The sequence below is a fragment of the Vidua chalybeata genome, chromosome 13 (assembly GCF_026979565.1).
Source record: "Vidua chalybeata isolate OUT-0048 chromosome 13, bVidCha1 merged haplotype, whole genome shotgun sequence".
NCBI lineage: Eukaryota > Metazoa > Chordata > Aves > Passeriformes > Viduidae > Vidua > Vidua chalybeata.
In genome coordinates this window covers 11,255,311-11,271,904 of record NC_071542.1, presented here as the reverse complement: position 1 = coordinate 11,271,904, position 16,594 = coordinate 11,255,311, and positions in this window count along the sequence as shown.

The window sequence follows — 16,594 nt, the reverse complement described above, 5'->3', positions numbered from 1 at the left end:
AGTACCATTATTTTTGGAGTTTTCAGAGTCAGTCTGGAGAGCTGAAGCAGCTTCCCCTGGCTGAGGCTCAATTCCAGAGATGTTCAATCTGTGAGTATGTGCAGTTGGGGGCTCAAATCTTTGCCTGATATTTGAACTGGGCCTGGGCATGCCCACCCTTGATACTTGAGTATGTTGCTCCTTTTTTATTTTTATCTCTTTTTTCTTCTCCCTTAGAAAACAAGAACTTCAAAAACTGGATCCTGTCGTCTTTCTGTGACTCCAGAGGAGAAGGCACGGGTGCACACTTGGGGGTTGTCACTCTGAGCTTCCAGTTTCAGAACACAGGTATTCTGAATAGTTTGTGGTAGCAAATCTATGTCCCTCTGGAACAGTGAGTGTCCTGGAGTATTTGCAAAAATCTATTTTGAATGGAGTGTAAGGGATCTGTTTTTATAGCCCCAGTTTTCTAAGTACTTTAAAAAGAACTGTGGCAAAACCAGAGGCTGTTGTTTCTAGTGAATCTTTACTGAAGTTATACACTGCAAAACCCAGCAAAGTGGAGAAACAAGTTCTGAAAATACCTGTCTGATGCCCTGAATTGAATAGGGAAGCCTAAAAAACAGCTAAATTACTTGGACTTAATCCAGGGATTTTTAAGTAGAGTGCCAGGTCCTCCTTGAAAAGGGTTCATGAGCAATTTCTGATTAATCAGCAAGCATAGATCTAAGAAAAGTAGCTAAACTAAAAACACCTTTAGAGTTTGAGATACAGCCCATAAGGATTCCATTCAACCTGCAAGTGAGCATTCATTTCCAAGCTGAAATGAGAGTTTGAACTGGGAAGGAGACAGCAGTGCAATAAGAGGAGGAAGGTTGGATCAAAGGTTTTGTTCAGAGCAGCATTTACTGGCAGCCCCCCTGATTTGATGGAAGGGCAAGACACAGTTTGAAGTAGAATTAAGTATGCATAGCATCATTGAGTCAGCTTTGAATGACTTGGAAAACTTTTGGAAAACTCTCGAACAGATTGCTGGCTAGAGAAATTTCCACATAACCTCAGCAAGCATGTTTCTGAAGGCAGACTGGCTTTTAATTTCCCCTTGCCTTCACCCCTCACCCCCTGGCTCCCCTTGCCTTTTGGCAGTGCTTGGATGATGCGAGGTTGCTAACTTGGAAATGTGCTGTTGAAACATCACCCTGTTAAACTGTAGCCCTGTCAGCTCCGTTCCCTGTGAACACCCTCCAGCTTTTATGTGTGGTCTGTAAAGAGGCAAAGGAAAGGTAACACCATGAAGTGACAGTCCCTCTCTGGTGAGCACTTCATCTAATTCTGCACTTGTTTAAAGCTTGTGGAAGCATTTGTAGCCTTTTATATTGTGTCTCTGTAGCTCCTACCCTAAACTGGTGGAACTGACTGTGAATTACTATCCATTATTCCCTGCAGATGCTTGTGTTTAATAAGCAGAGAAGTTGCTTTGACTGCTGAGTGCAGCACTGAAAGGATTTGTCAAACTTGTGCTTGCCAAAGTCTCTAGCAAAACTCTGTAATTTGGACAGTGAGGAGTACCATACATCAGCATCATTCTATGATTTTTTGAATTTTTTTTACTTTTCAATAACTTAACACCAATCCAAATGTGTTTTAAGTGTGAGCTGATTCTTTACTTCAGTCTTTTAAATCTTTGGTCATTATTCTTCTTGTTTTGTAGTTTCTGCTCATTCAATGTAGGGATTTCCAAAATCTGTTATTTTTATAATATTGCTGCTATTGTTAACTCCTGCATCTGCCACTCTTTAGAAGCTTGCAAATTTAGGTAGAGGCAGTCATTGACGACTGCTCTGCCAGTATTTTCAAGTCTGAGAAACTGTCAGGACTGTGGAATTAGTTACCACTTTTTGGAAAAGCATGTTGATGGCTGCTTGAAAAAAGGTCCTAGATGGACATACCGCGTACTAGAGAAAGCTCAAGCCTTCCCTGTCATACAATGATATGAGAGAGAGAGCTATGTACTTTTGAAGCTTCTTCTTTGCCCTTTTTCAGTCTTTGAGTCAGACTGTAAGTTCTTAAGATGTGTGACACATTTCCTATTTACTCCCTGTCTGTACATATCCTACCCCAGACCAGTGTTTCTCAAGACCAGAAGCCCAGTCTGGCTGAAGGCTAAAGCCAGTGAAGTGACTGTGAAGGATGAACTGAATTATCCTGGATTGTTCTCACCTTCTCTTTGTATCCCTTCAAATTCAGAAACAGCTAGTCCTAACATTTGTTCAGTGACAACAATAAACTGCAATGGCTTCCTGATTTTTTTAAAAAAGAGGATCCCATAGTTGCAAGTAATATATTACTGTTAAGGTATGTACTGAGCAACTTGCATCACAGTAAAATTGAGCAGATGAAAAGACTCCAACCTGAGTTCTCATTTTAATTCCAAAATTATTATTTTTAACTATAATCATTATACAAGCTGTTTTCTAGGAAAATATCTTATTTGAATCTGCTGATTTATGAGAATGACAATATGTATATGCACTTCATGCATAGGTGATTTATGCACACATATATATCAATACATAGTAAAATTGCATATGCATAGGGCTGCATATTCATGTTAAACCTAATTCTGTTCTCATTTATGGTAATGTAAGTTGGGAACAATTTCAATGAATTTAGTAGAACAGGGCTTATAATACTGGAATCATGTCTCAACAAGGATCATTAGTTACATGTGTGAGTAAGTAGGCCTATGTTGGCTGCTTACAGTGCTTTGTAACTGCTAACTTACTAAAACAGGTCAAAATATTACACTATGAAAGAAAAAACAAGTTTTTACTAATTTCTACGCCCCCGTCTCCACAATTAATGATTTGTTTGCAGGCAATATTTCTACATGACCAATGTAACAACTGTACTAGTGTTATCTTTGCTGGTAAGAGAGCATGAAACAGATCCTGCCTAGATATAAAGCACTGGCTCTGAGTGAGCTTGGCCAGTTTAGTCAAGTTCAAAATATGGACAGATATGCCTTATGACATTCCAACAGTCTCCAGCCAAAAATTCTCAAAGAGAACAGAATGTGTGAGTGTATGGAGTATAGAGATGTGGAAGAACCAGGAGCAGCCAGAGTGACTTCAGAGGAGACGCTAGGAAAACAACATAACTTACTGGAGAGGAGACATGTTATTGCTGCTCTGGGAAGCCAACATCTGCACCTCTGTGTGGGATGATATAAACCTTACGTTGGATTCCTGAGCAGAGGCCATGTGCAAGCGAGAGGTACACGCAGGCTCCTCAGGCTGCGAGCAGCTCCGAGGGAGTGTGCTGCAAGCCAGCAACTTGCCTAAAGCTATCCTGCGCAAAGTTATGCAAGGCTTGGTAATGATACCTACAAAAATGAGGGCTTCTCTGTCTTCAGAAAGAGCTGTGTGCAGAGCTTCCACTTTTTGCAATGGCCTGTAGATTGTGAGCCCCTTTGCCTTCCTCAGCATATCCAGAAAAAATTCCTTTGAGTGAAACCATCTACTTAGCTTTCCCAGCACTCTGCCTCCCTCTGCTTTAGCACAAAACACCCTCACCCTCTGACTACAAAGGGCAGTATAGCTAGAGCTTCTGCTATGCCCATCCTTATCCTTCAGCTGTTTCATCTCCATCCTTTCCAGGGGAGGTGAGGGGCAGTGGTGCACATAGGTTTTTCTCACTTCTGTGGAGTTTGATGAAACTCTCCAGTCTCTGTGCTTCTTTTTCTCTGTTTCACCTTGCACAAACAAGAATGAAGAAGAGCAGTAGCTGAGCATGAAACTGGGGTACTGTAATTTGGAGAACAGCCACAGGGTGGTTCCAAAGGGGGAAGGGGTGCATGGAGCACTGTTACTATTGTGGGTGGCATTTGTGCACTTCTTTGGTTACCACTATCCACAGAGAGAGAATCTTTGAAGAGCTCCTTTTTGAATATTATTTGTGGCAGAAAGGGAGAAGATCTTTCTTTGTTGAAGAAAACAGTAGGAACTGAATGGAGAAGAACCCATTTTGAAAGCTATGCAGGCGTGAACTGTTACTGCCAGTGAGTGGATGATGCCAGTGTGTGGGAGATGAAGCAGAAAAGGAGGAATATCTGCATCTTGAAATGAATGGGAAAATTTCTGTTTTCTCTATTTTTACACTTTTCCCTGTTGCATTTGGGAATGCTTCTCTACCTTATTTTTCCTGTATTCTGCTATGATTGTCTGAAGAAACATCTTCAAGGCTACAGTAGGAAAGCAGTGTCAGTTTCTCACACGTATCTTTGTAACCTGTATCTAACCTGTATCTCTGTATCTTTATCTTTTTATGATAAAGGGATGGAGGTTTCCCCCTTATTCAGAGCATGCAGTTCAGCTGGAAACAAAACTCCAAAAAGCAGTGCCTATTGTCACATGGAGCTGCCAACACAGCAATACACACACTCTGCTCTCTTGCTAGTGCCCTTGAGCAGATGTAAGATGGGTCTGGTGTGAGCTCTTCATGCAGAGGAGGGAAAGGCTGTCTACAGGTAACTGAGCTGGTTGGCATGAAAACTCCAGCCATAACTCTTAACTTTCTGTTTAAAATTGAGCAAAGATCTGCAGATGCATTTTATTGCACACTCAGAGTAGTAGTTTTTGACCTCATAAAAAAACTGAAAGGAACACAAAGGCTTGGGTGTACACTGGGACATTGCAGATTTAAGAATCTGGTTCCATAAAACCCTTTTTGTGTCCCCATGGAGAATTATTGCAAATGTAGTTCTTGCATGATGTTATATTCCCCTAGTCTAATTTATTCTTTAAAAATCTTCAGTATTCACAAACAAACACTTTCTCCATTACTAGTCTTTTGTTTACAGCAATGTAAATTACTGGGTTTAGAGTTAAGGAGCAGTAGCCACTGTTTGGTCAATTATCCTCTTCTTTCTATTGCCCTTTTCTGTGACTGAAAGAAATCAATTGACTGAAAGAAATCAATTTGTTGTTAACTGGCATTTATTTTGTTTTACATGTCAGGCTATTATTGTAGGGAGTGGGTGATATTTTAAAAAATTTTTTGGCCATTTTCTGGGTCTGCCCTGTGAGGACATGTTCAACACAGGTATATCCTGCTGCACTCTCCTGGCTGGAATTAGAACTGGCCAGAGCAACCTTTTCATTGCTAACAGCAGGAGATGATGCTGGTTCTGCCACATGGTAGATACCTGTGTAAAATCTAATAGAGGCATGCTTTAGAGAACTAAAATCTAAATTTTCTTTCCTTTTGTTTCAAGTGGTTCATAGCAGTAATACCCCAGGCAATGCCTCATTGACATAGATTCCTTACAGCACCCTGCATTTTGTCCTCTGAGGCCTGTTGGTCATTGTACGAGACCAAGATCATGGAGTGGGCAGCACAGACCAACTGTTACTGCCTCAAACATCAGGATAATAAATACCCATGACCATGTTAAGGAATGGAAATACATCCAGTGTTGCACATCTGGTTTCAGGGATGCATTAACCCAGACAAAAACAATAGTCATATAGGGAAAGTAGAATAATTTCCAGGTCAGTAATAATAACTGTTCACACAGCACTCAGGGGAAATCAAACACATGCATTTGCATTCAGATATGTACTACAAACACAAGAAGTCTGCATATTATTCTAGAAATGCATGCCAAATCTTCTTTGAGAAGTTGTGGTTTTAATCACATTAATTACATGTTGGATTTGGGCAGGAGACCACCATCATGACATTACATCAACAAATTTTGCACTAATATAAATACCACAAAGAATCCTGCAAACTAAAGTGAGCACACTCTATCCCAGCAATCTCTGCAGAACATGGTTTAGCAGATGAGCAATGTCACCCTACTTGGCACCCTGCTTCTGAAATTTAGAGTACCTTAGGAAGTAGTGATGCTTTTCTAGAAGGGAAGATTTCCGGTTTCCAATTTCTTGTTTTGTATTTACAGTTTATATCTTCATATTAAATCACAACTCTTTTGTGGATGTATTTCTCTTGGGTTTTAACATGACTCTCACTTTTAGAGTGCTATCTTTGAGTAGCAGCACACAGCAAAAGTACATTATTTTTTAATTTTTAAAAATGAATACTGTCTGTGCAACATCATCATGCATGAATTGACAGGGACTCTTAGAATTACAGTGTCTCATCAGTCAAAAGCCTGGACTTCATACCAGCAGGTAACTAAATTAATGGACCTCAGTTTTTATAAACAGTTAAATAATGGCAGCATTATGCCCAATATCTGACAGGTAGAATAAATATGAGTTCTCTTCTTCTGAAAGTATTGAAATATTTGCTGAGATTTTAATATCTGTGGCTTCAAAAACTGAGAGTAAAGAATTTTAATCTCATTGCTCACATGAGAGCAGTGAGACATTTCTCCAAATTGTTTGGCAATGTTTTTGCTATTGTTGAACTTTTTTTCTTTTGTTTTCTTGTACTTTGTTAAAAGCTGGAGCACATTCAAAGTTTATAAGTGAAGCTCTTGGATAATTTGTGCACTTCTGTCTTCTGTTATTCTCAGATTCTGCTCTCACATAATAAGTGTGTATTTCTGCTGAAGTCAATATCTAGGGGGGAAAAGCCTTTTTTCCCAGGCCAATAGCAATCTCTCTCAATAGAAGGACACTTGTAAATGTTTTGCTATAGTAGATGTAAAGCAAAAGGATAGATGTTGGGAAAAGATATGTAAGATGGGTGTGAACCTCTCTGCTATGCAAGAATTTTCCTAAAAAGACAAGGAAAAAATACAACCCCTTTTCACTGGTTAGATTATGCCTCATCATCTGCTTCTATTCTTGCCTTATTTTATTTTCTTGAAGGTAGCTGTAGGCTACTAAAAGGCCATAAATTTTAGAGCAGCAGGAAAGGAGGAACCTAACTCTTATTTAGATACTTTTTAGAGATTCTTTACATCCATAGCTTCAAATTAAATCTGTGTTGTTCCCAGACAGTCCTCTCTCTGTAGCTTCTTCCAGGGCTTTTCACTTATAACATGCTCTGGCAGAGCAGAAAGAGGAGGGAGTTGTACCTTCAATGTCATCCAGGCCTGCAACAGCTGTGTAGGAGGAAAGAATCAAACTGCAAAGTATCAGAATTGGAATGGAACCCTGATAGCCAGGTCTGCCTGTCATCTCACCATTATTGTAATCACAGCACATTTCTTCAGCTAAATGAAGGTAGGAGGAGAGGTTAGATTATGGTGCATTCCCAAAAAAAAGAAAATTAACATACCATCTTAAGTCAGAGACAATACTAACAAAACAAGGATCAGCTTTAGGTGGAATGTGAGTAATTGCTGGAAAAGAGTGAACGAAACATGAATCAAATTCTACCCAGAATTTGCAAATCAAAGAACTACTGAATTACAAGTGATTTTTTTCAAAGGACTGCAAGAATTTCTACCAGATTATCAAGGGACTTCTGTCTCATGGTGAATTACAAGCAGAAGACAGGTGCAGCCATTGATTTGACTAAAATATTCAGTTTGAGACACAGTGGAACTTTCTGCTGTTTGGTTAAAATTCCTTGTCCTAAATCACAAGCAGTTCCTCCTCTTTCACTTAATCCCAAAGGGATTGTTACAGCAGAGGACACTGAGTAAGTGAGCACATTATCAGTCTGTTCATCCAATAAATACCCCTTCTGCTATCTGTGCATGAACAGAAGGGACTGAGTCAAAGCTGAACAAAGAATTACAGTGCTCTTGGAATTCAGCCTACAACCCTTCCATATAATGCCACTTAACTCCAGTAGGAGTTCTGTTGTAGGTTGGAGTAAACTTTGCTCCTCGGCTAAGGTAAGTTGTAGGCCTTGTGTCAGGTGTTGCAAAGAGCATTAATACCTTTTCTCATCTTGCAACTGTTGTTTGTTGTGTTCTAAGGCTGAATTTGTTTTCATTATTTTTCTCAGTGAAATATTTGCAGCTTCCAGTACTGCTTCAATGCTCCAACTTGTAATGTTTTGCAGAAATGGAGGGGCTGAGAGCATGTATGTATGTATATAGCATTAGCATGTAGTAATGGTATGTTTTATGACACGGGTAAGAGCTGCTAAGAAATTGGCTTGTAACTCTTCAGGCATTCCCCACAAAAACTACTGCTGTGAGTCACCCCACTGAGCTGGGTAGGATCAGACCTTTCACATGCTCCCATGGTATTTGTCCATTGGTCTTCTCTTTAGAGAAGCTGCTGGTGGTGACACAGATGTGCTGGACTGGTCACTGGCCTTGTTTCCATTTCAGATATGGAACTGTGGCTTTCAGACAGCTGGAGATGAAAGGAATGTGCACCTTTCACATCGCAGTTGAGAGACTACACCAGGATGTGTTTGAGGTGATTTCAGGGTGAGCAGCCTTTAGCAGCATTTTGTTGTTGTACCACATTGACTGGAATGTGCCACACGAGCAGGTGGTGTGGTTCTACTGTGAGCTGGAGAAATCGTGGTGGTTCTGCTGCAAGATTCTTATGTCACACCATCCTCTGCCATAGCAAAACACCAGCAAATGGCTTGGCACAGAGAAGGGTATGGTTCTTTCCTCAGGTGAGGGAAGGGAACTTGCCCCACCCTGATAATATTGTTTGAGCTTCAAAAGAGCCTCTCTTTGAGACTTCTTAATGTTTCTTGGTAAATTGAGGTGCTGCACAGAGCAATTAGAGACCAGACCTCAAGGCAGAAATGTTTAATCTTTATTTTTAGCACCCTGCATTTTTTAGTGCAGTAGATTAGTAAATAAAAGAAAGACAAGGGTATGTAGGCATAAAAATAAATAATTTTGTCATAAGCAGATGGTACACTTGTATTAAAGCCAGATGAGACACAGAGATATTGTAGCCTGAAAGCTAAATGTCTCTTGGAGCAGTTCCCCCTGAGCATAGTTATATATCAAGTTAGGGATCACAGTACACTCTTGAGAAGATAAAGTGTATTTTGCTTGCTTCAAATGAACTTACCTGTTTTGCATGTAAAAGCATGACATTTACAGTTTCTGCACTCTGATGAAGCACTCTTAATTCTTAAATTCATTGAAACATTGGTTTTGATAGATAGGCTACATGTGCTCAAGAGAGTTATTTAAATAACTTATATAAGGAAACCTTTTTTGAAAATCTCTGTGTATGTAATAGATGGGTATTACTGCTCTGTAAAGTAGATGATGATTTCCCAGGCACTCAGATTTGGGAAATCTTGGTTTTGTTTCTTATTCCTGTGAAGAGACAAAGCCTAACACTGACTTGGGAACCCTGCAGTGCATAAGCAAGCCTACCAGACTGGAATTATTAGTAGACAGAGACCTCTGGTGGAAATTGTTCAGTACTTCAGATCTGTATTTTGGAACAAAGCTTGGAAAACTCTCCTGGTGAGAAAGGTCAGAGGCCTGGGAAGGACTATATTAACCACAGCATAGATATTTTTTATGTGGCTTTTCTCTCTCTCCTTCCTAGGAGAGCTGAATGACACTCTTTAAAGAAAATAAACAAACTAACTTGGATCTGTAGACAAGTACAACAATGGCAAAATGCCTCTGGGAAGCAGCAGTCCATTTGACCCAGCAGTGCCTTGGCAGACTGCAGTGTGTCTGTGGTGTTGGTGACAGCCGTGCTGGGGCACACCTTTGGGGACCCCAGGGAGAAGAGAAAGTCCAGGTGGACAAGTGCTGACATCTACACCATGGTACAGCACCAGTGTGTGCTAAGGAGCTTCAGAGGGAGCCATTCCCTGCATCAACAAATGATCAGCAAGATGCTGAAGCCACAATTCCTGTGCTAGTCTTGTCCTACAGAAGCTTCCTCATGGATATTTTCCTTCATCAGTAGTTGTGCTTTTGGACACAATGGACAGCTTGTAGTACAGTGCTCACAGCAGGTTGAATAAAGCTGAAGCTGGACTTGACCCAATAGTTTTTCCCAGTAGGTTGCAAAATTTGGTAGCCGTCATAAGTATTGATTTCCACTTTCACAGCAGGAGAGCAAAAAAAAAAAAACAGCACAGCCCCCAAGGTTCAAGAACTGTCCGTCACACACAATGCTGAAAAGTCCCAAGTTTATCTCTTTACAACAGGATTCAAGCTTAAAAATACAGGAACACTTCTGAAAATCCAATTCACAAGCATGTGTGTTTATTTTCTCCCCAAATCTACAAGAATTTACAACAAAAATGTCTAGAAGTATTAGCTGATCAGTCAGTACATTGGTACAGAGCTACAAGCAGTATAATTAATGCAATTTGGAGTAAATTATGCTGTAAAATGGCCCCTGTGAAAAGTTTACTCCTTCAAGTTTTTGATTGTGCTCGAAGAGAGCATCTCCACCAGCTGCATAGTACCCATACATTGTAGATGCATTTTAGCAGTTTTCCTGGGCATTTACAACTGCAGTTTTCTCTGCTTTAAACTCAGCAGAGTGTAGCTGGTGGCCATGTGTACAAGGCATGGTAGTGTACTTTTCAGGGTGAGTGACAGTTTGACAGACATCTTATACAGATCGGGATATTAGTTTCTAAACTTAAGCTTCCCAGTGGAATTCCCATTTTTCTTTAAAAAAAAAAAATCTGCAAAAACTTTCTTGTCTTACTGTCAGACCAAAGCCCAGTTTAGAAATCTTTAATTTGGTAGTATTTTATAGTTCTCTTGGTTAAAGTTTCTCTCAGTTAATTTTCATACACATTCTTGCTCCTACTGGCACAGTCAACACTGAATACTTGTGAACTAGTTCAGTTCACACATGTCTTTATTTAAAAGAATAGCAGGAGTCACAGATCTTATTTTTAAAGAAAAACTCAGATAATCTTGGCCTAAAGCGCTCTCATCCAGCAGCCAACCCTAAACTCCAGCCTCTATATGTAACTGCTTGTTCAAAATTCTTTCTCAGTTTTCAGACTTCAGTTCTGCCTCATTATTTGACAAACCACTTCTCACACCAATCCTAGATATATCTTAGGAATTCCTGGGCTGCTTGACTTTTGATTTTCAGAAGAAACCATGGGTCTTATAACTTTCATCTTACACAAAGAGGCCATTGACTTAGTTGCTGATGGTTAATTATGTCCTCTAATACCTCCTTCCTAAAACATTGTTTGACTTTTCTTGGATCTACACTAACACTAGTTTTCTGTGGTAGATAGAATATGCAGCCTGGAATACTTAAAATAAAAAGAATGTATTCCCTAAAATACAGAGTTGCATTCATACAGATTAGTTTCCCTGTCATGCCAGAATAAATCAGTCAAAACTATTTTACATTATTTCCTACTAGTCGTTAATAGAATTCACACTGTGATCATGCTTGCTGTGATATTAGGCCTGAAGGTTGTTTGTTTCTCCAGATGCCATCAGTTTTTATCACCTGTCTGTACTTAGATTTTGTGACAAACATTTGTCACAGACATAGGCTCCACTGGGCTATGTGTTAGACATGTGCAGAACAAACAAAGTTTTTGAATTTTTCATATACTCCACCATAACATTTTCAAAACCATGTCTTTACTGAGTTTTCTACTGCTTTTTCCTGTGAGCATTCAGATCTGCATTGACATTTTAGGTAACTTAAGTACTATGGTGGCCATTTTAGTGTCAAAGGAGAAAAATTAATGTAAGGTGTTCCAAGTGTTTGGTTTCCACGTCATCCTCAAAAATATTCTGAAAGGTCGAGTAATTCAAACTGAAAATAATTCAAACATTTTTTGGCATTACAATCAATATTCATAAAGAAACATGTGGCCAGCTTAGGATAGTCAGTACAAAGCAGCAAATTGACTCCATTATTTTACAGAGGATCAAATACTAGGCAGGAGTTTGCTTACATTATTGTGCTCAACTCTGATGAAATAATTGAGGTTGCAGATGGAAGGAACATGTAGCCCATCAAATCCTTTTAAATACCCATTTTTATTAGTATTTTTACCTGCTGTGCACATCATTAGCATTGTAAGAAAAGCAAGAGTCATAGTACATATATTCCTGAAAGTAAGCCAGCTCTAGAGAAAGCCAACATCATCTTCCTTTCACCCTACAAATAAGAGGATTAGAAGTACAACAGAAAGCAAGAATGTTTAGAAGGTCTTGGAGGCCACTTTAAAAGCGTTTGTATGTTACAAATGATCACAGAAGTGAATATTAAAAGATACATAGCTGAATTTCGAAATTGTAGAGGTTTTGGCAAGCAAGTAAGAAGCCCTTTTCACATAGTGTCATCTGTTTTTACTTTTACACTAAAACAGCCCTGCCGTATCCTTTTAAATAGTGCAGGAGCCCTCAGCTGGGCCTCCCTGACTTGTAGTGCAAAACCCACCAAAATACAGAAAAAGCGTACCCTCTACATAGCAGGAGCCATGGGTCAAGAGTGCATGTGTGTATGACATAATACAGGGCAGAGTTGTGTGATTTGTGTAGGTTTTACAGATGAGAAATTAAGCCAGTTTTGTCACCATATTGACATCTTCTCCTAGATGAAGAATTCAGACCAGCCCAAAAACAAAAGCCCACCACTGGGACTAATAAGCCTTTAAAATGGAATAAATTAACATTTTAGAAACAAACCCATCCCCAGAAGTTTTGTTAGCCAGGAAAGGGACGATTCCACTAAATCCAGTAGAGATTCAGCTGTTGGCACTGCCCAGGCATATCCCAATGCACGGTGACACAAACTCAGGAGGTGGCATCTTCAGTCTTTTGAAGTAAGAATGTCTAGTTTGCCTCCGTGGGCTGTTTCATATGGAGATTCTCTACTACAGCATTCATTCTACTCAGTCATTTATTCCTGGAGTTTCCTGTAGCACATCTGAGTGATTCAGTCAGTATATGGGTAGACAGTTACAATACAGCTCCAGGCCTTAGAAGCATCACAGCATAACCTAGATTCCCATCAATTGCAGTAATAATTGTACTAAATGAGCTTCTGCTCATTTCTGCAGCAGCATCTCCAAATGCCACGGCCCATTCCATGGAAGACTGGAGCTGACCATGCTATGTGGTGGGGCAGCAGTCTTTGACATGCCTAGGAATGAGCATGCCATGAATCTGAAAGCAAATATTTAGGGGCTCAAAGCTGTAGTTTTTAAGTGTTTGAAACACAAGCTTCAAACAAACGAGCTTGCATGAGCGCTTCACTAAAAAAATGAGGGAATTGGAGCATTTGTCCTTAATCCAAACCAGAGTGGTTACTGACAGAAGGACACTTGTAAAGGATCAAAGCTATTGCCAAAAAAAAAAAAAAAAAGAAAAAAGAAAAAAAGGTGGTAGTTAAAAGAGAGGGTACAGCAGTATCCTCATTCCTACAGATAGTTTCCTGTCTGCAAAACACAGAGAGAGACTGCACATAAACATTTTTATTGTCATGTCACATGATGGTGCTGCATTGAAGGTGATGGATTTCCTGGTAAATGTTTGTGTGGAAAGGCAAACATATGGCAGAGTGATCTACTAGGACTTTTGGACCTTGCCAGCCCCCCAGGAATGCTAGGGATCAGTGAGGACCAGTAGGTTCCTTACAGTGTGAGTGTGAGAATGTGTGTGAGAGACAAAGTGAGTTCATCTGCAGTGAAATAAAGGAATGTCTAAGACTTTACATTTGTGTTTATATTTCACTGCATGCCACTTTACATGATATATATATATATATATATACAGTTTAAGCAACATGTAGTATAAATTTCATCTACCAGTTTTTCATTAGTAGTCTATAAATGTGCAGAACTACATAGTATTTTTAAGATTGAAATTCTGTCCAGAGAACTCAAAAGCAGGATCTTGCTGGTTGTGCAAGAGTGCAGTGAGCATTTATGGGAGCTTTACACTCGGCAGGCTTGCGTGTGTTTCCTTTCATTGCCTTGAGCAGCAGAGAACTGGGTACACGCACAGTGGCCAAATTATTTCTTGCATTGGCATCAGCAAAGTTGCACCAAGGCAGGGCCATTTTGTCTATTGACCTTTGCTACAACTACAATTACTGTAAACTACGTATTTGCTGAGAAATTAATTCCTTGCTTTAATTTGACACTTTATTAACCTGGGGAAATTAACACAAAATAGAACCATCTTTTTCCTGTTCATTTAAAGTCCCATTGCTGAAACAAACAAATTGCACAAAGTTTATATAATGGCCAGCACTAGATATAAAATAACTTACAGCTTGTGGTTATAGAACAGCCTGCTGTTACTTGTTTATATTACTGCCCTGAATCTCAATTCTTCTTATCCCCTGTTAACAATGTTAATGTTATGTGGACAATACTGATATCCATGTAAATAGTTTATATTGGTTTGAATCCTTCTATACTAGATGCTGAATTCTACATTCTATGAGTTCCCTAAGCTATCACTGTAAGGTAAAAACTGTCCTGGGAGACTAGGAATGAGAAGAGGACACTGCAGGGGAAAGCAAGCTGCAGCTCATTTCAGTTTCATACTATTGCTGCCTGAGATTTGTCCTTCACACAGAAGTATGGAAAAGTAGATTTTTTTTTTCCTGTAGCAGGTCCAAAATAACACCTGTAGTAGGTCCAGACCTCTGCTTAAAATGAGGCTTGTGGGGCAGCACAATTTAACTAGAGGTCTGTAGTGCCTAACCAGCCATATGAACTCTTGCCTCTCTGGTCTTCTGCTAGCCATGCTCCAGAAGTTCACTGTTGATCACTGGATGAAAAGAAATGCTGTGAATGTTCAAACTATTTCTCCTCTTTAGGCACCGTGGCCCACTTGGCAGCCAACTCTGACTTCTATCTTCAGAGGGCCAGCATCTGCCCAGTAGAGCAAGCTGCCAGGCCCCGTGAAGTTGCAGAGGGAGGATGCAGTACGAGCAATTAACAAAGGTATTACATGAATGGACAGAAGATTTGAGTATTGCTTTTGGTCCCAAAATTCCTGCTCAGCTCTGGACTGGCATTATGCCCTTTGAAAGTTTTAGTGGGAGGTTTGCCTGAGTAAGACAGGAAAATCATGTCCAGTGGGAGCAGCAGTCTATTAATACCTCTCCCTTGTAAGACTATCCTTGCCAATTCTGTTTGGCTGCTCCATCTCATGATATTCACTTGGACTTTCTTAATACTAACCAGCCTAAATATTTTATGTTTGTCTTCCAGCAATATACTGAGTCCTTTGCTGCTTCTATTCTGTGAAGATAGGTTATAATTTTTCTTCTGAAAACATTTTTCTTCTGAAACATTGTAGTTCTCTGAACTAGGGTTTGTGTTCAGTAAGGTAGCATCCACTTAAACATGACAGCTAAGGAAGAAAATAAACAAGTGGACAGCAACAGGCATTTCCTTATGAAGCCTCTTTGTTCTAATTACACAGTAATGCTGTCACTTCTCTAGAAATATCTATGTTTCCTGGCTTATAATGACATCTCCGCAGATCTCTGCAAATAACGCACATCTACTAGGATGTGTATTATTTTTTAATATTTATGTTTTAATATTTATATTATATTTATATTGCAATTTTACATTTTGGCTTTTCAGTGATACAAATCAGGAGCAAATTCACTGCATCAAATTAGATAAAGTGGCACAAACAGCAGCAGAAACAGACCTCTGACTTCCAAGAGAGCTAGTGCATATTGGCTGTTTGCTAGCAAGTGCAGTAGCCCTCATTTCTTATTGTAGTATTTATTATTTATAAACGTGTAACTTTCCAAACTCAGAAGAAGAGGCCTTCTTTGAAGAGTGTTGAAAAAAACTAAGTCAGACTGTGGGGAAAAAGATACATTATACAACAAAGGATCACTGAAATACTAGGCAAGGTAATATTAATTATACATTTTAATCTTAATTGTTATTAAGCAGGCTAACTTCCTTTCCTCCTCCACAACCTGCTCCTGACCTTTTCAGCCTCTGTACCACTTAATTCCAGGCTCTGATGCTAACCCTCACTCATTAGAGGTGTGGTAGACATAATCAGCTATCCTAGCTTTGGAGTTTTGGGAAAGGAATTCAAAAGAAATGAGGTTACAATTCTTAAAAGGACATCATGAGCAGGAGTACAGGCTGCAGACCGCTGAGAGACAACTAGGTGAGCAGGGTATTTGGTTAATGGAGAAACAATCAACATGTGGCTGCCACATGACAAGATGTAAGTAGGAAGGGGCAGACTTGCAGGCCATCACAAGAAACATGATCTGGAGGTAGAGGGTATTTGGAATGTGTGAAGAAATGTGCTTTTAAGAAGTTCTCACGGGAGGCAGCTGGAACCAGTTCTTTCATTGTGCAGGGTGGTGTGCTGATCTTTAAGGGTACACCACAAGGTTTAAGCGATAGCATGTCAGGCCAAGTGTGGTGGTGGAGGATTCAACCACTTTGGTCCCTGCATCCCAGCTTCCCATATGCCCTGGAGAGGAAAGGAATGGCTTCCCAGAGAGCTGAGTCCTTATTTGTTGGGAATGATGAAGGGAGAGAAGGTAACTTGCCATGTTTTCTGCCTCATCAACGATGACTTACTTCCCCTGCAACCCATCAGGTGTAATATCATCTATATCCACTTCTCCAGGCACTTCTTCATGCCTATTTTCATCCTGGCACCCAACATGGTCATCACTTTCAGCATCACCACAACCATAGAGCCTGAGGACTCTCCTCAATGCTTCAAACCCAGTAGTATCTC